This window comes from Hemiscyllium ocellatum, unplaced genomic scaffold (genome assembly GCF_020745735.1).
Source record: "Hemiscyllium ocellatum isolate sHemOce1 unplaced genomic scaffold, sHemOce1.pat.X.cur. scaffold_2207_pat_ctg1, whole genome shotgun sequence".
Classification (NCBI taxonomy): Eukaryota; Metazoa; Chordata; class Chondrichthyes; order Orectolobiformes; family Hemiscylliidae; genus Hemiscyllium; species Hemiscyllium ocellatum.
Window position 1 is genome coordinate 54,445 of NW_026868009.1, and position 26,609 is coordinate 81,053.

General features: G+C 44.7%; 1 long non-coding RNA gene across 1 annotated transcript; it reads right to left on the minus strand.

The window, feature by feature from the left end:
* Positions 1-10,046: 10,046 nt before the first annotated feature.
* Positions 10,047-26,120, minus strand: LOC132811438 (uncharacterized). The gene is made up of 5 exons (XR_009643258.1): positions 26,065-26,120; positions 25,936-25,971; positions 11,701-11,754; positions 11,561-11,605; positions 10,047-11,047 (listed from the first exon to the last, which is right to left on the minus strand). It is a non-coding gene; the product is annotated as an uncharacterized LOC132811438 (long non-coding RNA).
* Positions 26,121-26,609: the final 489 nt, after the last annotated feature.

The window sequence follows — 26,609 nt, forward strand, 5'->3', positions numbered from 1 at the left end:
GAAGTTTCCTGTTTGTGAATGGTTCCCATTTCATATCCTCCCAACCCCTCAGTCACAGCAGCACTGTACCTGCAAGACACTGATGGGATGAATAGCCCACTTCATTTCCTGTGTCATATGGTCTTCTTCCTGAACAACTCACTCAGCTCCATCACAACTGGCCTTCAAGAGCCAGTTTTCAGTTTATTTCAGACTTTCAAAACAAATTATTCCAGGTATCACCGACCTGGAGAAGGAAGACCAAGGATCAGCATTCTGATCAGCACAAGGATCATCTCAGCAGGTCTTGTGAACAGAGAACCATTGAAAAGGTTTTATGTGGTTTCCTCCTCCCCAAAGACCAGAGCTTAGTTTGTGTTGTGTATCTGTGTGTGTCTGTGCGTGTCTGCATGTGCGTGTGTGCGTGTGTCTGTGTGTCTGTGTGTATATTGGTGTGTGTATGTGTCTGTGTCTATTTGTTTATGTGTGTATGTGTCTGTGTGTGGGGGTGTGTGTGCGTGTGTCTGTGGGTGTATTTGTGTGTCTGTGTGTGTGTCTGTGTGTCTCGATGTGTGTGGATGTGTGTGTGTGTGTGTGTGTGTGTGTGTGTGTTTTCTGACAAAAGGTCCTCTCCTACATGTTGTGTGACTCTATCACCATGCTAAATGTGACAGGTTTTAAACAGATCTAGCAACTCCTGCCTGCACATCCATGAGACACTGTGGGCCATCAGCAGCAGCAACATTGTACTCCAGCACATCTGTAACCTCATAGTCCGGCATCTCCCTCACTCAGCCATTACCATTAAGCCAGGGGATTATTCCAGGTTCACTGGAGAGTGTAGGAGGGCATGTCACAAGCAGCAACAGCCACACCTAAAACTGAGGTGTTAGTCTGGAGAAGTGACCATACAGGTGTACTTGTGTACCAAACAGCACAAGCAGCAAATGGTAGACGGAGCTAAGTGATCCCACAACCAATGGGTTTCCATGAAGGGAGCTGACCAGGCTCTTTAAATTATTATCTGAGCAATGGAGAAGGAAATCCACCTTTAAATTATTATCCGAGCATTGGAGATGGAAATCCACCTTTAAATTATTATCCGAGCATTGGAGATGGAAACCAACCTTTAAGTTATTATCTGAGCGATGGAGATGGAAATCCACTTTTAAATTATTATCTGAGCGATGGAGATGGAAATCTTCTCCTCAGTCCCTGACCCTGGATGGATTCTTGGACAATAACCATTTCCGATTCCCTGAATCATCTGGCTGAGTAACTGGCTCGGCCCGGTCCTTGCTGCTTCGAGCTGTTCACGGCCAGTCTGTCTGCTGCTTCGGTATGGGTCAAGGAAGAGTCCACTTGGGTGTCACACATCTCCAAATGACTCCCAGTAGCTGGGCTGCTGTGGGGAACCTGAGGGTCAGGTTCATGCTCTGGGGAGAGGGGTTCAATTTTCACCATGGCAACTTGTAGAATTTACATTTAATTATCAAATCTGGAATTGTAAACTCAACTGTGTGATGGTGACCATCTGAATTAACATCAATTGTTGTTTAAAGATAGAAACTGTTTCACTAATGTCCTGCAGGGAAGCAAATCTACCATCTTGACCCAAGCTGCCCAACAGGTGACTTCAGATTCCCATTTCAAGCCTCAGTGTGTCCTTTTGGAGCGATTGAATGCAATGTGTCGGACTCTGACCTGCTGCCCTCTGAAATGGCCAAGCAAGCCTCTCACTTCAAGGGTGTTCAGGGATGGGCAACAAACGCTGGCCTTGCCTGTGAGACCCACGTGCCTTGCACGGATATGAAAACGACTGAATCTGTTCTCATCATCTTCTCACTCCCTGCACCCTCTAATATTTGTTCCTGCCTTACCTCAACTCTCTCCTATCATCCAATATCGTCCCTGCTCCAATCACATCTCTCATGAATGTTTTGGACAGTCTGTGTGGTCCTACCCAGAATGAAACATATGACCAGAAGAAATTGGGGCAGAGGTAAACCATTCAACCCCTCAAGCCTGCTCCAACATTCAGGAAGATCTTGGCTGATTTGTTTGTGCTTCATATTCCACATTTTCACCTCGATTCCCCGGATTCACAAGAATCTGTCCATCACTACCTTTAAAAATATTCCATGACCCTACCTCCACGGCTTCCTGAGGCAAAGAATTCCAACATCACACAACTGTCCGGGAAAACAGGACACCAACATTGGTGATGGAGTGGACAGTGAAGAAGGTTATCTCAGAGTAAAATGGGAACTTGATCAGTGGAATGATGGGCCGAGGAATGGCAGATGGAGTTTAATCGAGACAAATGTGAGGTGTTACATTTTGGAAAGGCAAATCAGAGTAGGACATACACACTTAATGGTTAGGTTCTGGGGAGTGTTGCCAAGCAAAGAGACTTTAGAGTACAGACTCACAGTTCCCGAATGATGGAGTTGCAAGTAGAGCTGGTTAGTGATGAAGGTATTTGGTATGCTTGCCATTATTGGGCAGTGCATTAAGTATAGGAGTTGGGATGTCATACTGTGGCTATATAGTGCACTGATTTGGCCAATTTTATCATGCTGCATTCAGTTCTGGTCTCCCTGCTATAGGAAGGATGAAGGGAAACTTGAAAGGGTTCAGAAAAGATTTACAAGGTTGTTGTCAGGGTTGAAGGGTTTGAGATTTCGGAAGAGCCTGAGGAGGCCGGGGCTGTTTTCCCTGGACTGTTCAAAGCTGAGGGGTGACCTGAGAGAAGTTAAAATCATGAAGGGCGTGGATGGAGCTCCACCATAGTGGAGTTCAAAACTAGAGGGCATAATTTTAAAGTGAGAGGGAAAGATTTAAAAGGGGTAACGTTTTCCCGCAAAGGGCATTGCATGTATGTGATGAGCTGCCAGAGGAAGTGATGGAGGCTGGTACAATTGCAACATTTAAGAGGCATCTTGACGGGAATATGAACAGGAAAGGTATATCCATAGCAGGATATGGATGAAATGCTGGCAGATGGGACCAGATTAATTTAGGATATCTGGATGGTATAGAAGTGTTGGACTGAAGGGTCTATGGCCATGTTGTACATCTCTATGACTCTAAAAACATTTACGATATTATACATTTCAATCAAGTGATCCCTGTTGTGTGTGAATTACCACAAACTTCGTTTAATTTGGATACATATTAAGAAATCTTCGAGACAATGAAATATTGAACCATCTTCCCAAAGTTTATTGCATATAGCAATAAAATAGGACTCCTTAAAAAAAACAAGTTAAGCCTCACGATTCAACTTAGCTAGTCCCTGATTTTTGGTGGAATTTAGTCTACGATTCTAACCAATAGCATCTGTCTCTGGATATCCAAGGTCCAATCCTTTTGCTGAATTGTTCTCTGGAGTTCTGCTACTGTAAAATTCTGAAGGTGAATTCTTACAGGATTTTACTTCATGTGGAGTTTCTGATGTGACATTATTGAGTATCCGTTAGATAATTTCATCCACAAAATCCATGAGTGATCAAGTCTGTAACTTACCTTCTTATCAGGAGTAGCTTCCTTGTTCCTTGATACATTTGGTGTTAACTATCTCCTGTCTCCAGGAACAACATGTTGATGTTGTGTTGACTCTTTCTTCCTGGGGATGGATAATTATCATGTTGCTTTTAACTCCTTGATAACAGTTCCTGCTTGTCTCTTTCATCTCAGGACCAGTTTATTCCAGAGAGAGTCATTGTTTATTCGTTCATCCCCTGAATAGTTATTAAAGTTTGAAGGTTACATTCTCACAGCCCCTCATTATTCTAAACTCCAGGGGAAACAAACCAAACCTGTCCTCCCTCTCCTCATGAGACAACCTGCTTCTCAATCTCAGAAACCCCCTTTGAGCCAGCACCAATATCCTTCATTATGTACAGCATTTGAGATATGGTCTCAGAAATACTCTGTATAACTGAAGCAAAACATTTATACTCTGATACCAATTCCTCCTTTATTCTAGGATAGAATGCTGTTAACCTCCCTGATGACATGGTGCAAGTAAGGACTGCAGGACTTGATTCTCCTGCTCCTCGGATGCTGCCTGACCTCCTGTGCTTTTCCAGCATCACTCTCTTGACTCTGATTACAATGGTGCATCTGTTGACTAACCTACCTCCCATCACACCTCAGAATTCTGCAGTCCTACTCATTTAAATAATTCTCTACTTTTTCCCTGTGTTTAGTGTGTCTGCCCTGCCCAATGTGTACTCTGTGATCAATATAGGCGAATCCAACTCTCCTGTTCAGGCCTTTAACCAGATTATGGCAACATTATCACATTGTCTGTGACATCTTGCAGTAATGAATTAGTTGACTACCAATATAAAAATAGAGAGCTTCATCTGCTGTAAGGGGTGAGCGAGTTTGGAAGATTTGTAGCTCAGGCTGAGGACAGAGGACTCCTGTCCAAAGAAATGGTCACAGAGGCAAAGGCAACGGAAGAAGAGATCAACATCATGTCGTGTCTGAACCTCGGTGAGGTGGGAGTGCAAAGTGATTAAAACTGAGACCTTTGCTGAGTACAGAACATTCAGCATCGGAGAAGGGATAGTGAATGTCCAACAAGAGGTGGAGGGAGGAGAATGGGGAGAGACAAGTGGGACAGTGGGTGGAGGAAGGTTCCAGAGGGGTGGGGGTAACTCTGAATTGTTGCAGCTTGTGTTCATGCCTGAAAGGAAGAGAAAAAGTTTCATGTTATCTCAGTACTCCAAATGGGGCCTAACCAGAGCTTTATAAAGTCTCAGTAGCACATCTCTGCTTTTATATTCCAACCCTCTTGAGATAAGAGAAAACATTGCATTCGCTTTCTTAATCACGGACTCAACCTGCATGTTTACCTTCAGAGAATCCTCGACTAGCACTCCCAGATCCCTTTGTACTTTGGCTTTACTAATTTTCTCACCATTTAGAAAGTAGTCTATGCTTTTATTCTTTTTGCCAAAGTGCAAGACTTCACACTTGCTCACGTTAAATTCCATCAGCCATTTAAATGATTTAAATGGACAATGATTAAAGCATGCTGGGAAATCAAACCCAGCCTTGACTAAAGTGACTGTGCTAATCCACACGCTGCAGGATCCAGACAGGCTACAGCTGCTCACAGACGGTTTACAAACAAACCTGACAGCTACAGACCCTGCAATACACACCTGAAGCTGGACTTGAATGGGTAAATGGAATGTCACCCTGGGGACAATTGGGAGCAGGGAGTCATTCAATAGACATGGAGGTGCCCAGTACCCTTATTTGGAGGAGGCTACTGGCAGAGATATTCCTGATGAAGGGCTTTTTGCCCGAATCGTTGATTTTCCTACTCCTCGGATGCTGCCTGACCTGCTGCACTTTTCCAGCACCACTCTGATCTAAACTCTAGTTTCCAGCATCTGCAGGTTTCACTTCTGCCTCATACAATATGTAGACGACCGACTTGTGTAAACAGAAACAAAGGAGGAGCACATTCAGCTCCGAGGTGACATACTCAATCTATTACACAGGCTAGGATGCAAAATTAATCTGAAAAAGACACAAATCTACAGCCTAGGGTCACATCCTTGTGAATGATAATCACCCACAGGAAAAGGGAAATAGACCAAATGCGATTAGAGACCACAGAACGACTCCCACTCCCCCGAGATGGTCTTGCACTTTGATCCTTCCTTGGGTTCGTGGGATAGTGCAGAAACCACATTGATGGGTTCACCATCAAAGCAGCCCCAGTCTCAGAGTTACTGATAAAGGACGCTGCCTGGAATTGGACACCTCAACACACAGAGGAGTAACTGAGTTACAACACGCCCTCACAACAGCACCTGCCTGACTAGTTCCCAACCCTGATTTACCATACGTCCTCGAAGCTGCAGCCACAGACCAGACGATAGCTGCTGTTCCACTGCAAGAGTGACACGGTAGGCAAGGGCCAGGAGCTTATGTCTCCAGGGTCCTACAGCCTGTGGAGCAAGGGCTTTCCATGTGGGAATGGCACCACCACACAGTCTTTTGGGCAGGCCAATACTTTGACTACATTATTGGTTGAAACCCACTGACCATACTGACTGAACATACACCAATCCAGCTCCTGCTGGACAGCCCAATCAAAGATGGCTCGGTGAGACAGATTTGAGCCACACAATGGACTCCACTGCTTCAGAGTCGGGACATCACGGTCAAACGTACCAAGGTGCCCAGCTTCCTAGCTGATGTCCTGAATTATGGAGGAGACCCACATGACTGCCAAATCACAGCCACAAAACACCCTACCGGCCCTTTTATGACCCAAACAGCAGGGAAAACGGTTAGGGATGAGACAAGAGAATAACCAAGCAGACACAGCCATCGGAATTTCTGTAGGTGGAGCCTCCACTGGACAGGATGGCATGTGGATCACCTGCTGTGGGATATACACGACCAACACTCAGGGACAGCTATTGGTTGAAATAGACTGAAAATTACCCAACCATCTCAGTGACCAGGCTGTGGAACTAGCAGCTGTGGCTTATGTAGTTAGCCACTCCAACCTGTTCCTCCACCCACAGATATATATTCTCTAACAGCATGTGTGTGTGCAACAGCCTCACTGAATTCTTACCACTCTGGGAAGCAAAGGTTTAATTTCTGCCAATGGGAAATCACTACCAACAGTCCCCTTTATTTCAGTACAGACTGCAGTCTGCCCGTGGAAGGCAATACAGTATAATTAAAGTTAAACACCACCACAAGACATCCCCAGAAGGTAACCACAGAGCAGGTGAATTCTCCAAAAAAAGGACTCATGTTGGAAATTGTGGCAGCTACCTATAGGTGAGCAGGCCAATGCAGTCATTGTAAGTCAGACTAACGTAGAAGACCTTAGACAAGAGCAACATCATGATGACCCGTTAAAACAGATTGTGGCAGGGATTTATCCAGATGGCTAAGCTAGGTGGAAAGATTCCCTGCAAGTACATGATGGGTTAGTTCAAATGCAGGAGTCTATGTAAGTCCTGACTCAGGACAGGAACCACATTATTTACCAATTCCATGATGGCATGGTCACCAGGGAATTGAGGCTGTGACAGAACACTTGAAGAACTGTGTTGGCACGCACGTCCAGTGGAAGGGCCCTGGACAAACCTCCAAGATGACTCTATAGGTGCCCTGCCTCCATGTGAAAACAGATACACCTACATCCATGACATCATCGACACTTTTACAAAACGGATCGATGCATTTCCCATTGGGGCAAACACAGTGAGAACAACAGCCCAGATCCTCACACAACAGGTGTTCACGAGATGGGGTTGACCCTGCAGTATCGAGTCAGATCAGGGAACCCCATTACACTAGCCGAGTAATGCAAAATGTGTTGACCATGTTTGGTATCAAACAGGAATTCCACATCACTTACCACCCCCAATCCAGTGGGATCACAGGCAGAATGAACCACGGACTGAAAGGGATGATGAGGAAAACAGTGCAACAGAATAACAAAACCTGGGAGACAGTGCTTCCATTTGTCCTCATGGTGAGGAGATACCACCCACCCCTCAACTGATGACAGGCTGACCCATGAAAGGGGTTGTCTCCCTGTTCGGACTTGACCTATCAGAGCCTGCCTCACTGACCTCCCCGACAAAAAGCTGGACAGCACCTCACCCACAATAGCAAAGGCACTTAGCTGGCAGTAGCCATCCAGTTAGGGACGAGAAAGAAACTAAGCAAGGCTTACTTCAATCGCAAAGTTAACCGTATCGAGTACCCCACTGGATAGCAAGTAATGCTCCAGGTCTATGAGCCAAGTTCCTTCCTTTCCCCTAAATATTCCAATCCACTTATGGTGGTGGATAAAGCTAGCCCCTCAGTCTATAAGATTCTACTAGCCATGGGTAAAACTGGCTGGTACCACAGAAACCAGTTAAAAGCCTTTGGCACACAACACAGCCACTCTCACCACCTTAGTATATGGAAGGCAGATGACACAGTTTCAGACCAAATAACAAGACCAAGGACACCCCATAACACATCCTCAGGGCACCCACCCCTGATGGAAATGATACACTTCCATCACTGTCACCAGTAGCAGATTCCATATCCAAGGGACCCCCGACCAGTTTAAATGACCCAATAGGAGAGTGTGCAACAGATTGGCATCACACATTACCCAGTGACAACACGGAAATGTCACAGATTCCCGAGAACCCCCTGACAGATCGGCAAACTGAACATTCCCGACTCAGTATAACTCAGACACTTAACGGTATCTCCGCACCATGGACATGAGACTCACTCAGAACAGACTCACTCAGACTGTCACGCAGCAGTTCCTGATGACTCCAATAGGGGGAGTGATAGTAAACCAACAGGGAAACCCAGAGCAGGCGAGCTCAGACTCCCAGACGGTAATTCCAGATGTCTCCAATAGGGGGCATGGCACAGCCCATGTCTGGGAACCGAGAGAATTACAGACTAAACAAAACTGACGTAAACTCCCAGGTGGCAATTCCACATTTCTCCAATAGGGGGACGGATAGCACACCAATAGGAGAACAGGGAGGATTTGATACAGACACCCCAGAGACAGAGGATTCAGACTCTCTGTTTGGTGTCTCTTTGACAAATGCACTGATTCAATGATCCAAGTGATGAAACAGCTCCTGACAGCCACTCAAGGGAAGATGCAACTGTTTCTGCTCATCAAAACTGTCATGCAGCTCACACCTCTTCCAGCTTTATTCCTCTGCACGCTGAGGAATTTAACCAAGTTATAATTCTTCAATTTTCTGCTCATTGGATAGAATCTCCAAGTCAGATTCTTCATGGTACCTTCACTTTCATCTTCATTTCTATGACCCACATTTAAAACTGGTCTCTGTCAGTCAGGCCAGCTTCATTTTCATTCATATTTCAATGATTGATCTCTTGCAAGCCCCGACACATTCACTCGTCTTTGAAACATTGATCTTCATGACCACTTCGTCTCAGATTTTGTTTTTCTCCTAACCACATCATGGTCAGCTCATTTAAACAGTCCTAATCTCTACCGCTAGAAACCAAGGTTGGAGCCTAATAATCATCGAAACCCAATCTAACATTCCACCTGGGATTCACATTACCATGTTCTGTTTTTGTTTTAAAAAAAAAGTAGGGGAGGGTTAGGTCATATACATCCTGAGCATATCCATTGTATTGTGTCAAAACAGTTCAGCTATTAAACAAGGATAACAACAGATCTCTCCCCAGGGTAACCACGGACCGCGAGCAAGAGCTATTTCATCACATTAAACAATCCAGGATGCACTTATCAATTCATTGCTGCTTTCAGTGGTTGGGATAGTTCATTTGTTTTTATCTGTAAAGTACTTAAACTGACCCATTAAGGCAAGTACTTGAGAATTCTTTGTTCAGTTAAGTAGATTAGAACAGTGTGGACATCCTGTGGTTACCCCCCTGCTGTGCACTCTGTGTGGTAGGGTACTTGAAACTGACCCTTTAAGGCAAGTCCCCAATGACTCTGCTTCCACCACCACAGCTGGCAATGCATTCCACGTATTCACAACTCTCTGTGTAAAGAACCTGCCTCTGACGTCTCCTTTACACCTAATGTCTTCAAACTATGACTTCTCGTACCAGTCAATCCTGCCCTGGGGAAGAGTCTCTGGCTATTGCTCTCATTATTTTGTACACCTTGACCAGGTCTCCTCTCTTCCTCCTTCTCTCCAGAGAGAAAAGTCCGAGCTTATTCAACCTTTATTCATAAGGCAAGCTCTCCAGTCCAGGCAGCATCCTGGTAAACCTTCTTTGCACCCTCTCCCAACCCTCTGTATCTTTACTATAGCAGGGCGACCAGAACTGGACACAATATTCCAAATGTGGTCTATTACATATGGATGGATACTGTTCTGCCTCACTGAGGTAACATGTTGGAAATCAAGTTGCATTATTCCCTGAATTGTCACAAAAGTTAGTTTCTCCTGAGTTTTAAACTAAAGATGACAGAAGGCACAGACTAGGTTTCGGTTCTTCACAAGGATAAATATTTATCACACATAAATAGACTCTAATTCCACACAAAAATGATGGACCATTGAGCTATAACAACATTAGTTAAAACTCTAAGATGCTCATGAATCAAGTCCCCTTAAAAGCAAGCACATATTGTATGCACACACACACACACACACAGACACACACACACAGACACACACAGACACACACAGACACACACACACACACACACACACACACACACAGACACACACACACACAGAAAATAAACATCAATCACAGAAAACAGTTTCGTCAATCCCTGTTCGCGGGATCTGCTGAGATGATTCTTGTGCTGATCAGAATGCTGCTTCTCCAGATGCTGTCACTGGTTTACTAGAGATAGAGTGTGTGGTTTATAAAAGGTCTGACTTACTCATTAAAGGTCAGAACTTACTGCAACTGCTGAAGGAAAAGACAATCAGCTGGTTATCCTCAGATTTAAAGGAGATTTTCCTGCCGGAACAGAGCTGATGATGAACAGCTCCTCAGAAGGTGGAGGTCAGATGGCTTCTCCCTGTCATGTTCATATCCACAACCTGTTCAATTAGCTGGGAACCAATCACATAGTCATTGGTAGCAAGATGGTCTTTGTCATTGATTACTGGTCTTTAGTACAAAGACCAATCAGATACTTGTTTCTGGCTGAATCGCCAGTTGTACATGGGCATGTCTCCAGTTCGTCTGCACCTTCTTCTGTTGCTGTCTGACCCAGCAGCTGTGTAAACAACAGTTACAATGAGTGTCAGGTTACTTGCTTTCAAAAGTGTGCAGTATCCCTTAAACAATCTTTGGTTTTCAACAATTCTGATGCCTTTCAGTCCACAATTAAAAATACACTAAGATAAAAAGGCACAATTTTTAAAAAAATTTAAAAAACAATTTTGAAGAATAGTAATGCCAAGTTTTGAGCCGGTAAGTTCCATCACGTTCCTTGAATTTGATCTGAGAAACAACGCAACCTCAGTTCTTATTCGCTCCTAATGTGTCTTCACCACAGCTGCATAGGTTACATCCGCTAGAAAGAGACAGAAATCAGAGCTGATGATAATTATAAATTCAGTTTAAAGGTAAATGCAGGAAAGGGGCATATTTACCCAAATATCAGTCCCATCACTATCAGAGTAGTTACAGGAAAGGGAAATATTTACTCCATCAGTTGTACATTTTCCCCTCATTCTCTTGATGACGCTCACAAATACATTGGGAGAGACAAGCTTTTTGAGAGACAGTCAAGTATCATCCAATGGGATAGTGGAGAGACTGTTTGCTTTCTGATTGGTGGAGTAAAGGAACACTCTAATGAAGATGAATAGATTGACGGGCCAATGACAACAGCATCGTGGTGAGGGAATGGGGCTTTAAGGTCATGTGATTAAATCTCCATAATGGCGCCACCCAAAGTTGGGGTCTCAAATAACAAGGAAATGGATCACCCAGGCTCAACTAGCACTGTCCCACACATCGGACAATGGGCTTCAGGGATTGGGAAAGGAGAAAGAATTAGGATTAGGATTCGGAAAGGACAAACCTGACTCACTCTCTTCTGAATCAGCAACCCGGAGAGTTTTGTCACCTTGAAATGAAAGAGAATAGTCTGTTAGTGAGGAGGATGTATTTTAAATGTTTAGAAATACCACTATGTGGGAAAAAAAGTATGTAGCTGGTTACCTTGTCTGTTGCTGTCAAACACGATGCTGGCATAGGTACAGGAGTCAGGCTGAGCTGTAATACAAACAGGATTCACTCTGAAACTGCCTTACTGCATTAGCTTTCTGACTCTGGAATCAAAGAATCATACACAATCCTGGATTCACATCACAGCTTTACCATTGGAAAATGTTCAATGAACTGCATGAGAATCAGACATCAAACCATATTCGGAGTTATTTGGACAGGTGGTGTTCCAACACGCATGTCTTCAGGAGCGACTTAAGAGGGGGAAAGAGAGTTGGAGAGGTTTGGACAGGGATTCTCACAGTCTTGGAGATTGAAAATTAGACCTCAGTGATGTTACTATTACAGTCCGGTGAAACCACCACCACACATCTCTCTCTAATGAGCGTAGATTAGAGTGGTGCTGGAAAAGCACAGCAGGTCAGGCAGCATCCAAGGAGCAGGAAAATCGACATTTCGGGCAAAAGCCCTTCATCACTTTAATCTAGACTCTGATCTCCAGAACCTGCAGTCCTCACGTTTGCCTAGCTTTTCCTCTCTAATGAGAGAACAGTCCGATGCCCTCTGGGACTATGGTGAGTTTACATTTACAGGAAGCGACGTGGAGGGGCCAGATTTGGAAATATTGTGAGTGTATAAGGATGACAGACCCAATGCTGTGGAAGAATTTGAACCTGAGAAGGATAATCTTTAATTTTATGCCTTTTTCAATTCACGAGCCGTTCTTGGCAACACACCTTGGGAAGGATATTCTGACCTGAGAAAGGGTGTGGTGCAGAATGATGACATCAGATCTCACAGAGTTAAATTACAAGGTGTGGGATCACAAATTATGTTTGTATCCTGTTGCACTGGAAGGTTTGGGATGATTTGATTGAAATTCTCAAGAAAAGAAGAGCATAAACGATCTTTCCACATTCTCCAAGTCGGGAAGTCTCAGATGCCTTCCCACGGGTTTCCTCATTCCACAGTTCCCAACCCTATGCCAGGGTTTCCAATTTTCCCACAGTCCCATGGTTCAGGTTACAAACCCTGCACCCAGCACTCTGAGCCAATCCCTTCCATTGCAGAGGGAAACACATCCTGGTCCTTCACAATGTACATCCAGTCGGTCCATGATTTTAAAGAATCACGGTTCACAGTGTCTCAGAGATATTGGGGATCACAGTTTACATGAGGGAACTTATTGGGGGTTAAATTCAAAGTGTGTCCCTTGCTAAGGCATCCCTTTTATGCTCCCCCTTCCAGAACCCACTTACCATCCCCTCACCATGCTAAGATGTGGCACTTTGACACCCATTCCCAGGTATTTCAAGTGAGTAATACTTTCCTGGAGATATTTTCCAAACAAAATGATTAGTGATATTATTACACACCTCTGGATCAAGTGGGACTTCACGGAGACCTCCTGGCTTTGAAGGAGGGACATTACCACTGTACCACACGACCCCTAATGGTCTTGATCATAGAGTCATAGAGATGTAGAGCACAGTAAAAGGCCCTTTGGCCCATTGAGTCCATGCTGGTCAAAACCAACCATCTACCCATTCCAATTCTATTATCGAGCAGTTGTCCCAATACTTTATACATCAACATTGCACCTAAACAGACCTTAAACATTATGAGGGTTTCATGCCTGTGTCACCCTTAAAAGCAATGACTTTCAGATTCCCGTTCCTCCGAGTGAAAAGGTTTCCCTCACATCTCCGATAAACCTCTAACATTCATCAAAGATCCTGAGACATCACCTTCCCAACCCACGATAACATCCAGCTAAACATTCAGTGGCAGCAGATAAATGGGAACACCACCACCTGCAAATTCCCCTCCAAGGCACTCACCGTCCTGGCTTGGAAATATATCATCACTCCTTCACTCTTGTTCGGTCAAAATCCTGGAATTCACTCCCTAAAGGCATTATGGGTCAACCTCCAGCACGTGGACTGTCACGGTTTAAGAAGGCAGCTCATCGCCATCTTCTCAAGAGATCAACAAGGGATGGCCAATGAATGCTGGCCAGCCAGTGACATGCATGTTTCATGAATGAATAAAAACAAACACCCTGCCCCGTACATTAAATTAATGTCCCATGGTCACTGATCACTCCATCATGGGGAAATAATTTTCAATTCAACCGTATTTATGTCCCTCATAATTTTAAGCATTTCAATCATGTCTCCTCTCAATCTCCTCCTCCCTGGAGAAAACAATCTATCCAAATTCTCTTCAGAATTGAAACTCTCCAGCCCAGGTAACATCCTGGCAAATCTGCTCTGTACCCTCTCCAGATCCCTCCCATAATATGGATTCCTGAACTTCACACAATTCTTTAGCTGTGACCTAACCAATTTTTCATCCAGTTCCAGCATAACCTCACTGCTCTGAGTTAAGCTCTATGCTTCAACTAATAAAGGGAAGTATCCCATAGGGTTTTTTATCCACGTTATCCACCTGTCCCGATACATTAAGGGACTGGTGTACATGTACTGAAAATGTGTTGCTGGAAAGGCGCAGCAGGTCTGGCAGCATCCTATGAGCAGGAGAATCGATGTTTCGGGCATGAGCCCTTCTTCAGGCTCATGCCCGAAACGTTGATTCTCCTGCTCTTTGGATGTTGCCTGACCTGCTGCGCTTTTCCAGCAACACATTTTCAGCTCTGATCTCCAGTATCTGCAGTCCTCACTTTCTCCTGGTGTACATGTACACCAAGGTCACTCTGATCCTTGGTGTTTCCCATGGTCCTATTGCTCATTATGTCTTCCCTTGCTTTTTCTGTCCTGCCCAAGTGTATCACCTCACGCTTATCCAGGTTGAATACTGTTTGCTACTGATCAATCTATCTGAGCAGCCCGTATAGATCCTCTTGTTATCTAAGGCTATCCTCCTCAATATTTACCACCACAACTATTTGTTTATCATCTGGAACCATATTGATCAACCCTTCTTCATTCCAGTCACAAAAATGTCCCTCAACCATCATCCTCTGTTTCCTGCCAGTCAGTAAATTGTGCATCGAATTTGCCCCAAATTTCCTTGGATCCCATGGGCTCTCACCTTTGCTATCGTTCTCCCATATGGAACCTGGTCAAAAGTTTTGCCGAAGTCCAAGAAGACACAAGAACATCAGAAATCGGAGCAGGAGAGGGCTGTCTGATCCCTCGAGGAGAATGTGAGGACTGCGGATGCTGGAGATTAGAGTCGAAGAGTGTGGAGCTGGAAAAGCACAGCCGGTCAGGCAGCATCTGAGATGTAGGAGAGTCGTCATTTCGGGAAGAAGCCTTCCATCAGGAAGAAAGATCCTTCCTGGTGAAGGGCTTATACTCGAAACGTCAATTCTCCTGCACCGCAGATGCTACCTATCTGGCCCCTCGAGCCAGCTCCATCATTCAATAAGATCTCTTTTAAAATCTATCTCCCTTTGCATTAAAAAGATGGCATTAAATTCATTCCCCGCGTCTACACATCTGGTAACCTCTTCAAAACAAATTCAGGGAAGTTGTTAAGATATGACCTCCTGAGCAAATCCATGTTCATGATTGATCCCTGTCTCTCCAAATGCAGATCCATTCCGTCCCTCAGAATTACCTCGAACAGTTTCCACACCACTGAGTATAGACTGAGAGAAAGTGGGAACTGCACATGCTGGAGAGTCAGAGTTGAACAGTGTGGCACTGGAAAAGCACAGCAGGTCAGGCAGCATCTGAGGAGCAGGACGGTCGATGTTTTGGGCATAAGCCGTTCAATAACCTGATCTGCCACACATTTTGACACTAAGTTAAGACTGACTAGCCTGAAGTTTCCTGGTTTATCCCTTGTTCCCTTCTTGAGGTACCACACTGGCTGTCCTCCTGTCCTCCAGCACCTCTCCTGCAGCCGGAGAGGAATGGAAAATTATTTCCAAAACCCCTGCTATTTTCTCCCCTGCCTCACTCAACAACCTGAGATACATTTCATCCTGCCCTGGAGATTTATCTACTTTTTGCCGTCCATACCACTCAGCAATTCCTCTCGATGTTCATTTCTTTAACCTTGTCACAGACTATCTCCCTGATTTCTACACCAAAATCATCCCTCTCACACCTGAACAGCAACATAAAGCTGTCAATTACAGCCTGACATACATCTTCTGGGTTCAAGTTTCAATTACAACCATGGTTTTTGTTGTCTTTTTACCATGAATATTCCTTTAAATATTTTGAATGTTTCTTTATATTACCTGTCAGTATACTTTCATATTTCCTTTAAGCACTCTGAATCTCCACTTTAAGTTCCCACTTGCACATTTTATAATCCTCCAGAAATTGCTCCTGTTTTGAATTCTCAGTATCTGCCATAAGCCTCCCTTTTCCCTTCATCCAATGCTGTGTATTCCTCAGTATTCAAGGTTCACTGGATTTGTTGGTCCCACCCTTTAGCCCTGTACTCTCCTTATTTCCTTCTTCAATGCATCCCATTGCATACCTGGTCTGGCCGACATGTGACTCCAGTCCCACAAAAGGGCACTGCTGTAAGGTACAGTAATTGTTGAAGAATGGGAGGGGCTGTCAGTGAGCAGATTTATACAGGGCTACAAGGTGCCACATGCTCAAAGAGGAAGCCAATGTCATCAGGAAGTGATGGAAAGCAGCAGCCAGTCTCAAAGATTGCACTGCAGCAAATATGCATTTAGAAACATTGTACAGGATGATTTTCCATTTACTTTGGTAAATGGAGGGTACAGAAACAGATATTTTATTTTAAAGACACAGAGATTTGCCTCCTCTGACTCATCGAGGTGAGGAAGCAAATTGTTGGGAGCTTGTACAGAATCCTTGGATTCTGTTTAGTCACAGGACAGGTCCCAGAGCACTGGAGAAGAGCCACCATTGTTCCTTTGTTTGAGGGCAACAGGGATAATACAGGAACTTACAGGCTGGTGAGCCTTACGTCCGTGGTAGGGAAAATATTGGAGTAGATTCTTAATGACTGGCTATACTCAATTTGAAAAAAATATCTTCTTATTAACACGAGGCAACATGGTTTTGTGCAGGAAGGTCATGTCACAGAAACTTGATTCAGCCTTTTGAGCAAGTTTCATGATTGACAATGACAGGGTGATAGATATTGTCCACATGGACTTTCGTAAGGCCTTTGACAAAGATTTTCATGACAGGCTGATACTGAAATTGAAGCCACATGGATCTGCGGAGAGGTGGTAAGATGGATGCAGAATTGACTTAGTCATAGAAGACAGAGAGTAGTGGTGGAAGGGTGTTTTTCTGACTGGAAATCTGTGACCATTGGTGATCCACAGGAGTCAGTGTTGGGACCCCTGTTAGTTCACAACACTTATAAATATTTTGGAGAATATTGTAAGTGGGATGATTAGTAAGTTTGCAGATGACACAAAGATTGAGGGAGCTTTGGATCGTGAGGAAGATTGCCAGAGGATACAGCAGGACATATAAAGGCTGTCAACTTGGGCACAGAAATGGCTGTTGTAATTTAATTTTGAGAGACATGTGGTGATGCATAAGGTCTAATGCAAGAGGGAAGTATACAGTAAATGGTACAACCCTTAGAAGCATTGAAGAGATCTAGGGTAGCTTACTCCCTCCTGCTGCAGGCCTTTCCTCACTCTTGGTTCAGGCTTTCCCTCACTCCTGGTTTAGGCCTTCCTTCACTCCTGGTGTGGCCCTCCCTTAATTCCTGACATCTCACTGCAATTATATCGATCTTTGGTGAGATCCCACCTGGAATGTGGTGAACGGATTGGATTTCCATATCAACAAAAAGATTCACTTGTTACAGAGTGAGTGTCATACACTGTCTTGAACCAGGGAATACAGTCTCAGAATGAGGGATAGGTGGTTGGAACTGAGATGAGGGGGAATTTGTTGTTTCGAAGCAGTTAATCTTGGGAATTCTCTCATCAAAGAGCTGTGGAAGCTTAACCATTGAGTATGTTCATGAATGAGATTGATAGTTTCCCGGCATTAAAAACATTGAGGGGTAAAGGGATAGTGCAGGAAAGTGGTATTGAACTACAAGCTCAAACATGATCCTCTTGAATGGTGGAGCATCTTGTCCTTAGTGGAGAACGTCCTGATACACATTCTCCTGACTCTCCTACTTCCTGTGGCTGTGGGAATCCTTCCAAAGACACACTACAGCTTTAAACCTTCCAATAGAATCACCAACATGGCCTTTGTTGTCAGACAAATCCAAGTGAAATGTCAAAAACAACACCAGGAACTCTGTATTACATTTCTCAACCTGATCACAGCAGATGACTCAGTAAATCACTTGATGAATCATATTCTTAAAATTTGGAATGTCCAGAAACTTCTTCCAAATTCTGCAATTGCTTTGGGATGACTTGACATCTTCAGGAACGGATGTCTTCAAGGAATATGACCAAGGTAAAGCAACACTGTGTGATAGCTCCATATTATCTATAATCTACCAAACAGCAGCTTTGACTTCTGGTTTCAGGATTAAACACGGCCCAGACAGAAATCTCTTCAACCTCAGTCTCATCCATGCCAATGATAAAATGACCACAACAGACCAACATAAGATGCAGTACGCACTGATAACATCACTGTTGTTTTCACATTCTGCACCCGACTAGCAAGCCACCCTTGATCTCTTCAATGCTGCAAACAAGGGACTTGGCCAATGCTTGAGTGTTGCCAAACCAAAACACAAATCACTGGTCAGTTCAATATTCTACCTCTTGTACATGCTAAGACTCCGGGATACATTAAGCACTCTCGATAGCTTGGGAGCACCTCCGTCAAAAGGTTGCCCAGGGCTGACATCACTGGCTCTGCCCATCAGTGCCAGTCTCAGTCCAGCCCATAGGTGACCACGAGGGCACTCTGCTTCTCAATGCCCATTGGGGAAGAGATCCAACACTGGATCAGCTGAGACAGCTCAACCTTCCAGAAACTATGGCAGTGACTGTTTGACAACAAAGCTCTCCACAAGGCAGCAAAAAGTCCTTGCTTTCATCATCAGTCGGTGTAAATGTTGGGAGACCCACAATGCCACTGGGGAGGGAATTCCAGGAGTGTGACCCAGTGACAGTGAGCGAACGACAATATATTTCCATGTCAGTACAGAGTGGGTGGCTTGGAAGGGAACTTGGAGCTGGTGGTGATCCCATGTAACTGCAGTAACAAACAGGAATGCAGTGACTGCATCTTCACGGTCAGGAAACTGAACAGTGTTTAGACACATTCCCTGTTCTTCCAAAGACACAAACTTCAAAAGCTTTTGCCTCTATATTTTTGAAATCATTTCATTTTTTGTGTGTGTTTGGGACTTCTTCAATTCATTAACCAACTACTGCAGCTTGCAGGATGTTTTATAATGTTTCGATTCACAATCACCTTGTTAAATACAAATCGTTCTGAGACTCGGAGCGATTAAGGGGTGCCACAGTGGTACAGTGGTCAGCACTGCTGCCTCACAACACCAGGGATTTGGGTTCAATTCCCACCTCGGGCAACTGTCTGTATGGAATTTGCACATTCTCCCTGTGTGTGCATGGGTTTCCTCCAGGTGCTCCAATGTCCTCCCACAGTCCAAAGATGTGCAGGGTAGCGAATTGGCCATGATAAATTGCTTATAGTGTTTGGTGAAGGGGTAAATAAAGGGGAATGGATCTGGGTGAGTTGCTCTTTGGAGGGTCGGTGTGGACTGGGTGGGCCGAAAGGCCTGTTTCCACACTGTAAGTAATCTAATCAAAGTAACTGTTCCAGTCTCTGACAGGTACAGATCAGAGTTAACTCTGTTATGTCACACGTGTGTCTTATGGAATGCCACTCCAGTGTGGCAGCAAAACAGGAAATATTGTCTTCCCGTTGTACTGCATTATACATAACAGGAGGAGACCACTCAGCCCCCTGTGCCTGGGCTGGCCCTTTGAAAAAGCTATTGAAATTAGTCACACACCCCGTGTCCTTTCCTGGGTCTGCTGCATTGAGTCTGTCATGTGACCTCTGGTTCTTTCATCACCACCTTTACCTGGATCCATTTACTAACTGACTGTCCTGCCTTTGGAAACAGTTGCTCATGACTTGCTTTCGAAAGACTCTTCTTGAATTGGCACAGCCCAATCAAATCTCCCCTGAATCTTCTCTGTTGTAAAGACAATACCAGTTCCTCCAAAGAACTGAAGTCTCTCTTCTCTGGAACCATTCGATTCATCTGCTTTGTACAAAAACATCTTCCTTAAAGGATAGTGCACAGAATTGGTCATGTGTCTGCAGCTGGGCTCAAACTGATGTTTTGGAAATGTCCATCCTTGCTTTTCTACTCCATTTGGCATTCAATAAAAACAAACATTTCTTTTGCCTATTTTAATGCATTTCATTAAACCTCCAAGCTTCAAAGACTTCTCAATGTGCATTTCTGCTAACTTTCTGTTCCTGTAACCATTGTAAAATTACACCATTTATCACACCTCTCTTTGTTCTTCCTATCATGATGTGTCACTTCACTCTTCCCAGTGTTAACTTTCATTTGGCTAGCCATTTCACCAGCCTATATGCCCCAGAGCCTGTCAGCACTTTCCTCACTCTTCACTGGGTTTTGAATTTTGTGTCATCTGCAAACATTGGAGTTTGTCCTGTATCCCTGAGTGCAGATCACTCACAAAGATCAAGAAGAGAGTTATATCACCAGCGCTGCACACTTCCCTCCTGTCTGAAATAAAACCACAGACCACAGCGCTCTGCTTCCTGGCCCAAAGCCAATTCCCAAACCACACAGCCAGTAACTTTGAACCTCATCTGCTTCAATTTCAAGAAGATATGTACATCGTACTTCACAGCAGGGGCAAGCCCTATGGCCCATTGAGTTTTCTCCACAATTCATTAAGACCATAACTGATCTGGTTCTGGCTCAGTTCTGCTCTCCTACCTTGTCCCCACTCCTCTCGATAAGGCCAAAGGCTTGTGTTAGCACTGAGGCTATTGGGATGAGAGGGGTTGATGGGACGGGATGGGGTCATTCGTTGACATAAACAGTGAATGAGTTTCGTCCTTTGTGTTTTGAATCCACCCAGGATCACAGCTCTCTCCTCAGACAGCTGCTCTCACCACATCCAGAGACCCACCCTCAGTGCTATGTGCCATCATGTACACACTCTTGACCTCTCTCTCCATCAGCACCCCTTCAACTGTCTCAAAGCTGTCCTGAGCCCCAGTTCGACTTAATTCTCCGGCTCATTCACCCGATACCATGTACCCCCACCCCTCTAGAACCTTCCTCCACCCACTGTCCCACTTGTCTCTCCCCATTCTCCTGCCTCCACCTCTTGTTGGACATTCACTATCCCTTCTCCGATGCTGAATGTTCTGTACTCAGCAAAGGTCTCAGTTTTAATCACTTTGCACTCCCACCTCACTGAAGTTCAGACACGACATGATGTTGATCTCTTCTTCCGTTGCCTTTGCCTCAGTGCCCATTTCTTTGGACAGGAGTCCTCTGTCCATCCCACAGACCCCTTCACCCACCTCCAACTCTCTTCCTCCACCTGGACCCCTCCCTCTGGCCTTTAAGCCGCACTTGTCTCGTTCATTGAGAACTGACACTGGTCTTTGTATTTCTCTGCCCTCCTCCATTCACTCCTCTCTCCCACTGAACTGAATACTCTCAGGCTGTTCTGTCCACACCAGTCACTCATCTCATCTCAGATCTAGACAAAAGCTCAAAACCACCAACGTACGGCCATTTCCCTGTTCTGTTGCTGTCAATCTTGGCACAGAAGCTGGAACTGTCCTGATCTGTAACACAAACAGGAATGATAAGGGGATATTTATTGGTAGGTGTGTTGTTAGGTATCAGCAACAGCTCAGTGGACACCACATACCCCTCGGAGTTAGAAGGCTGTGGGTTCAATTCCCCATTCCAGTGATTACAACGTAAGATCAATGCTGAGACTTCGGAGCAGTTCGAATGGAGCGCTGCAATGTCTAAAGTGTTATCTTGTGGCTCAGATGTTCAAGGTTGCACTGGCCTGCTCTCTCAGGTGGAGGTGAACAATTCCACATGCATTACTTCAATGAAGAACAGAGGAGCTCTCTACCGTGTCCTTGTCACTCATCCCTCAACCCAGATCATTGTGTCCTCACCATCACTCATCCCTCAGGCTACATCATGAAAATACACAGGCTAACTGATTGAACACAGTGCTGTTTGTGGGACATTACTCTTCACAAACTGGTTGTTGCATTTCTCATTACCAGAATGAAAATAAATGCATTTACGCCTAACTTTTCATGATCTCAGGGCACTGAATAACCCCTTACAGCAGATGATGCTCTATTTTTATGTTTGCAGTCAACTAATTTCTTACTGCAAGCTGCCACAAACCACAATGTGATCATGATGTCATCATCTGGTTAAAGCACTGAACAGGAGAGTTGGATTCGCCTGTATTGATCACAGAGTACAGACATTGGGCAGGGCAGACACACTAAACACAGGGAAAAAGTAGAGAAATATGTGAATGGAGAACCACTGCAGAATTCTAACCTGTGGTGGGAATCAGGTCACAAAGGGAGGTACATTCTTACACCATGGAATCAGGAAGGTTAATAAAATGCTATCCTTGAATAAAAGAGGAATTGGATATAAACATAAACATGTTATTTTAGATATACAAGGCAGTTCTGAGATCACATCTCAAATGCTGTACATAATGAAGGATATTGGTGCTGGCTCAAAGGAGTTTCTGAGTTTGAGAAGGAGGTTGTCTCATGAGGAGAGGGAGGACAGGCTGGGTTTGTTTCCCCTGGAGTTTAGAATAATGAGGGGCTGTGAGAATGTAAACTTCAGAACTTTAGTAATGATTCAGAGCTTAAACGAATCAACAATGACTTTTTTCTGAAATGCAGTGGTACTGAGATAAAAGGGACAAGGAGAAACTGTTATCAAGGAATTAAAAGCAACATGTTCATTAGCCATCCCTGAGAAGAAGGAGTCAACACAACATCAAGGATCTGTTCCTGGGATACAGGAGAGAGTTAACACTGAATGTAACAAGGAACAAGGAAGCTACTCCTGATAAGAAGGCAAGATACAGACAAGTGACTTGAAGAGTAATCAGTGTTGTGGTTGAACGGATTGAAATGATCATCAATCATCTCACACCGGAGATTTTACCTGTCCATCGAGAACTGCTAACATTACATGGATCATTTTATTTCTCTGCCCTCCACCATTCACCCCTATGTCCCCCAAACTGACTGGTGTCAGGCTGTTGTGTCCACAACAGTTACAAAGTTCATCTGATCCAGCATCTCCCCACCACCCCCATAGCCTCCAAGCTCACATTCCCACAATCCTGACTTGCCCACTTCTGCCTTCTTCCCAAAATCTATAGCTGGACTGCCCAGGCAGACCCAGGGTTCCTGCTTCTTCCTGCCTGAGGGAACTTATCTCTGCTGACCTTCACTCAATTTTTCCGCCCCTTGTCCAGCCCTTCCCAACTACATCCATGATTCTTTTGCCACTTTATGTCAGTGTCAGAATTATTGGTTAGTGAGCTCCAGCCACCTCCTCTTCATTGGTGTGGTCACACGTACCCACCTGGGCCCCAGTTATGCCTCTCTCATTGTGGGGCAAGTGGAACATTCCTCATTCCAGGCCTCCTCAGGCCACTCCCACAACTCTTTCTCCTGTATGTCGATGACATCATCAGTGCTGCTTCCCTCTCTCATCCAGAATTGGAAAAAGTGATCAATTTCACTTCCAATATCCACCCTGTTCTCACCTTCACCTGATCTCTGACACCTCCCTTCCCTTCCTTGACATCTCTGTTTCTATTTCTGGGGATAGGCTGGCCACCAATATTCATTCCAAACTCACTGACTCCCACAGTTACCTTGACTCCCCATCCTCACACCCTGCTTCCTGTAAAGACTCTGTTCCATTCTCCCAGTTTCTCCAAGCCCACCGCATCTGTCTGATGGGGCCACATTCTGCACAGGGGTCCTCCGAAATGTCAAGCTTTATCCTCAACCAAGGATTCTCCATCACCACGGTTGACAAGGCCCTCAGCCGTGTCCAACCCATCTCCTGCATTTCTGCCCTCATCACTTCCCTTCCCTTGCCTTGCCCTCATCTATCATCCCACCCACATCCACATCCAGAGGATCATTAACCACCATTTCCACAGCACTCCAGCGGTGCTCAGTGCAAGGTGGAAGAACAGCATCTCATTCTCCACATGGGCACCCTGCAGCTTCCTGGCCTCAGTATTGAGTTCTAAATACTTTTACAGCCAGAACACATCATTCCATGTGCTTTATCCATCCTCACACCTCAGGCCCTGTCATGACATGAGTTGTTTTCAGCACAGCCAAACCATTTTCACCAACTTATTGTCTCCACTATCAGCTTTTCATTCTCCCTGGCATCCTTTTGATGATCTGACTTCCATTCACTACCTCTGGGCTCCATCTCCCCCTATCTGCTCACTCCTTTTCCCCTCCTCCATCACCTGTCTTTACCATAGATACCATTTTCCTCCAGCTACAGACAGTTCTGAAGAAGGATCACTGGATTTGAAATTTTAACTCTGGTTTCTCTCCACAGATGCTGCCAGACCTGCTGAGTTTCTCCAGCATTTTCTGTTGATTTATATTGGAAGGCTTCCTGAACAAGAAGAGGAGGCTATTCAGCCCATTGTATATGTGTTGATTGATAAAGGGCTCTCTAGAACATCCCACTGCCCAGCTCCTGGTCCATAGCCCTGGAGACTCATGTTATTCAAATCCTCATCCAAGTGAGTTTTAAATGTCGAAGTCAAAAAGGGTGGTGCTGGAAAAGCACAGCCGGTCAGGCAGCATCCGAGGAGCAGAAGACTCATTTTTGATGAAGAGTTTATACTTGAAACATCGACTCTCCTGCCTCTTGGAAGCTGCCGAACTAGCTGTGCTTTTCCAGCACCACACATTTTGACTCTGATTTGCAGCATCTGCAGTCCACACTTTCTCCTGGGTTTTAGATGTGTTGACGGTTCCTGTCTCTCTAAACATAGACTACAGAACATGGAACAGGACAGTGCAGGAACATGGCCTTTGGTCCTCCATGTCAGTACAAACCATGATGCCATTCTAAACTAATCCCATTTCCCAGCACATGGTCCATCCCTCTCTATTCCTGTTGTTCATGGACCTGTCTAAATGGCTCTTAAATGTTGCTCACAGATCTGCTTCTAGCACCTCCCCTGGTAGCCTGTTCCAGACACCTACCATCTCTTTGTTAAAAGCTATCCTCACAAATCACCCTCAAATTTTTCCTCATTCACCTTAAATTTATGACGCTTGTATATGACATCTCCACTCTTTGAAAAAAAACTGACTGTCCCCCCTATCCCTGCCTCTCATAAATTTATGTATTTCTGTCAGGTCTCCCCTCACCCTCCAATACTCTCACAAATATAAATCCAGGTTTGACCAAGTTCTCCTGATAGTTAACACACCCAAATCAGGGAACATCCTGCTCAATCTCTTCTGCACCTTTGTTTTGTGCACAAGTGCCCCTAAGTCCCTTCATGTTGTAGCTTTCTTCCATTTCTTTTCTCCAGACCTGCTGAGTTTGTCTGTTTGTTTCTCAATCATGACTCCTACATACATGTCCAAACTTTGATAGAAGCTGAACACTGAGGGAACTAGTCCTGAGTGGCACTCGGAACAGCATCGCAGTCACAAAACTACCCACTCACAATAACTCAATGTCTCCTGCTTTGGATCAATCTCGCCACTTTCCCCTGGATCCCATGAACCTTTGATTCTGTGACCAGTCTGCCTTGTGGAACTTCACCAAACACCTTGCTAACATCCGCATTGATGGTCAATATCAAACACCCAATCAACCATCCTTCAATACTCCTTAAAAATTCAATCACGTTTATCAGACCCGACCACCCTTCAACAAACGTCTTCTGAGGGAATGGTACTGGGTCAGACTGGCATCATGAAGACCTCATCAGGGGAGAATTCAAGGTCAGTTAAAACTGAACTGGGGGTTCTCATTTGGGATGATTCTCTGACGGTGGCCAGGCACGAATTCTATGAGTTGACCAGTTTCCCACTGCAGCTTCAAACATCAACACTGCAACTCCTCCTCAGGAAACCAGACCCACAGTGAAATCAGCTCTTAAAGATATGGGGGAGTGGGAGTGATCTCAAACAATACATTTTCTCAATATAGAAACAAATGTTGACTCACGGCCTTCTGACAGACTGTTTGTGAATCTCTTGCCACCTTTAACAAAGACAAAATGTTCTCTTAGTTTGATTATAGAATCTGAATATCAATTAGACAATTGCTCAAAACCTTTAAGGTGCAGCCATTTACCTGTTCTGTTGCTGTCAATCTCAGCATAGAGGATGAAACTGTCCTGATCTGTAACACAAACAGGAATGATAAGGGGCCATGCATCAACAGGCTTGTTCTTAAATATCAGCAATGGCTCAGTGGAAACCACATCATTCTCTGAGTTAGAGATGTGATTGGAGCAGGTGAAATATTGGACTTGAAGCATGGGTTGGTACTTGGGACTTCGATGTTGTGACCATTTTGGAGATATAGGTAGAGTAGGGACATGGTTGGTTGTTGCAGTTCCAGGATTTAGATGTTTCAGTAAGAGCAGGGAAGATAGTAAGGTCGGGGAGGTGGTGTGCGGTGGCATTGTTAGTCAAGGACAGTATTATGATTGTTGAAAGGACATTTGAGGACTCTCTACTGAGGTAGTATGGACTGAGGTTAGAAACAGGAAAGGTGAGGTCACTCTGTCGGGAGTTTTCTATAGGCCTGCAAATAGTTCAGAGATGTAGAGGAAAGGATAGCAAAGATGCTTCTGGACAGGAGCAAGAGTGACACAGTAGTTGTTATGGGGGTCT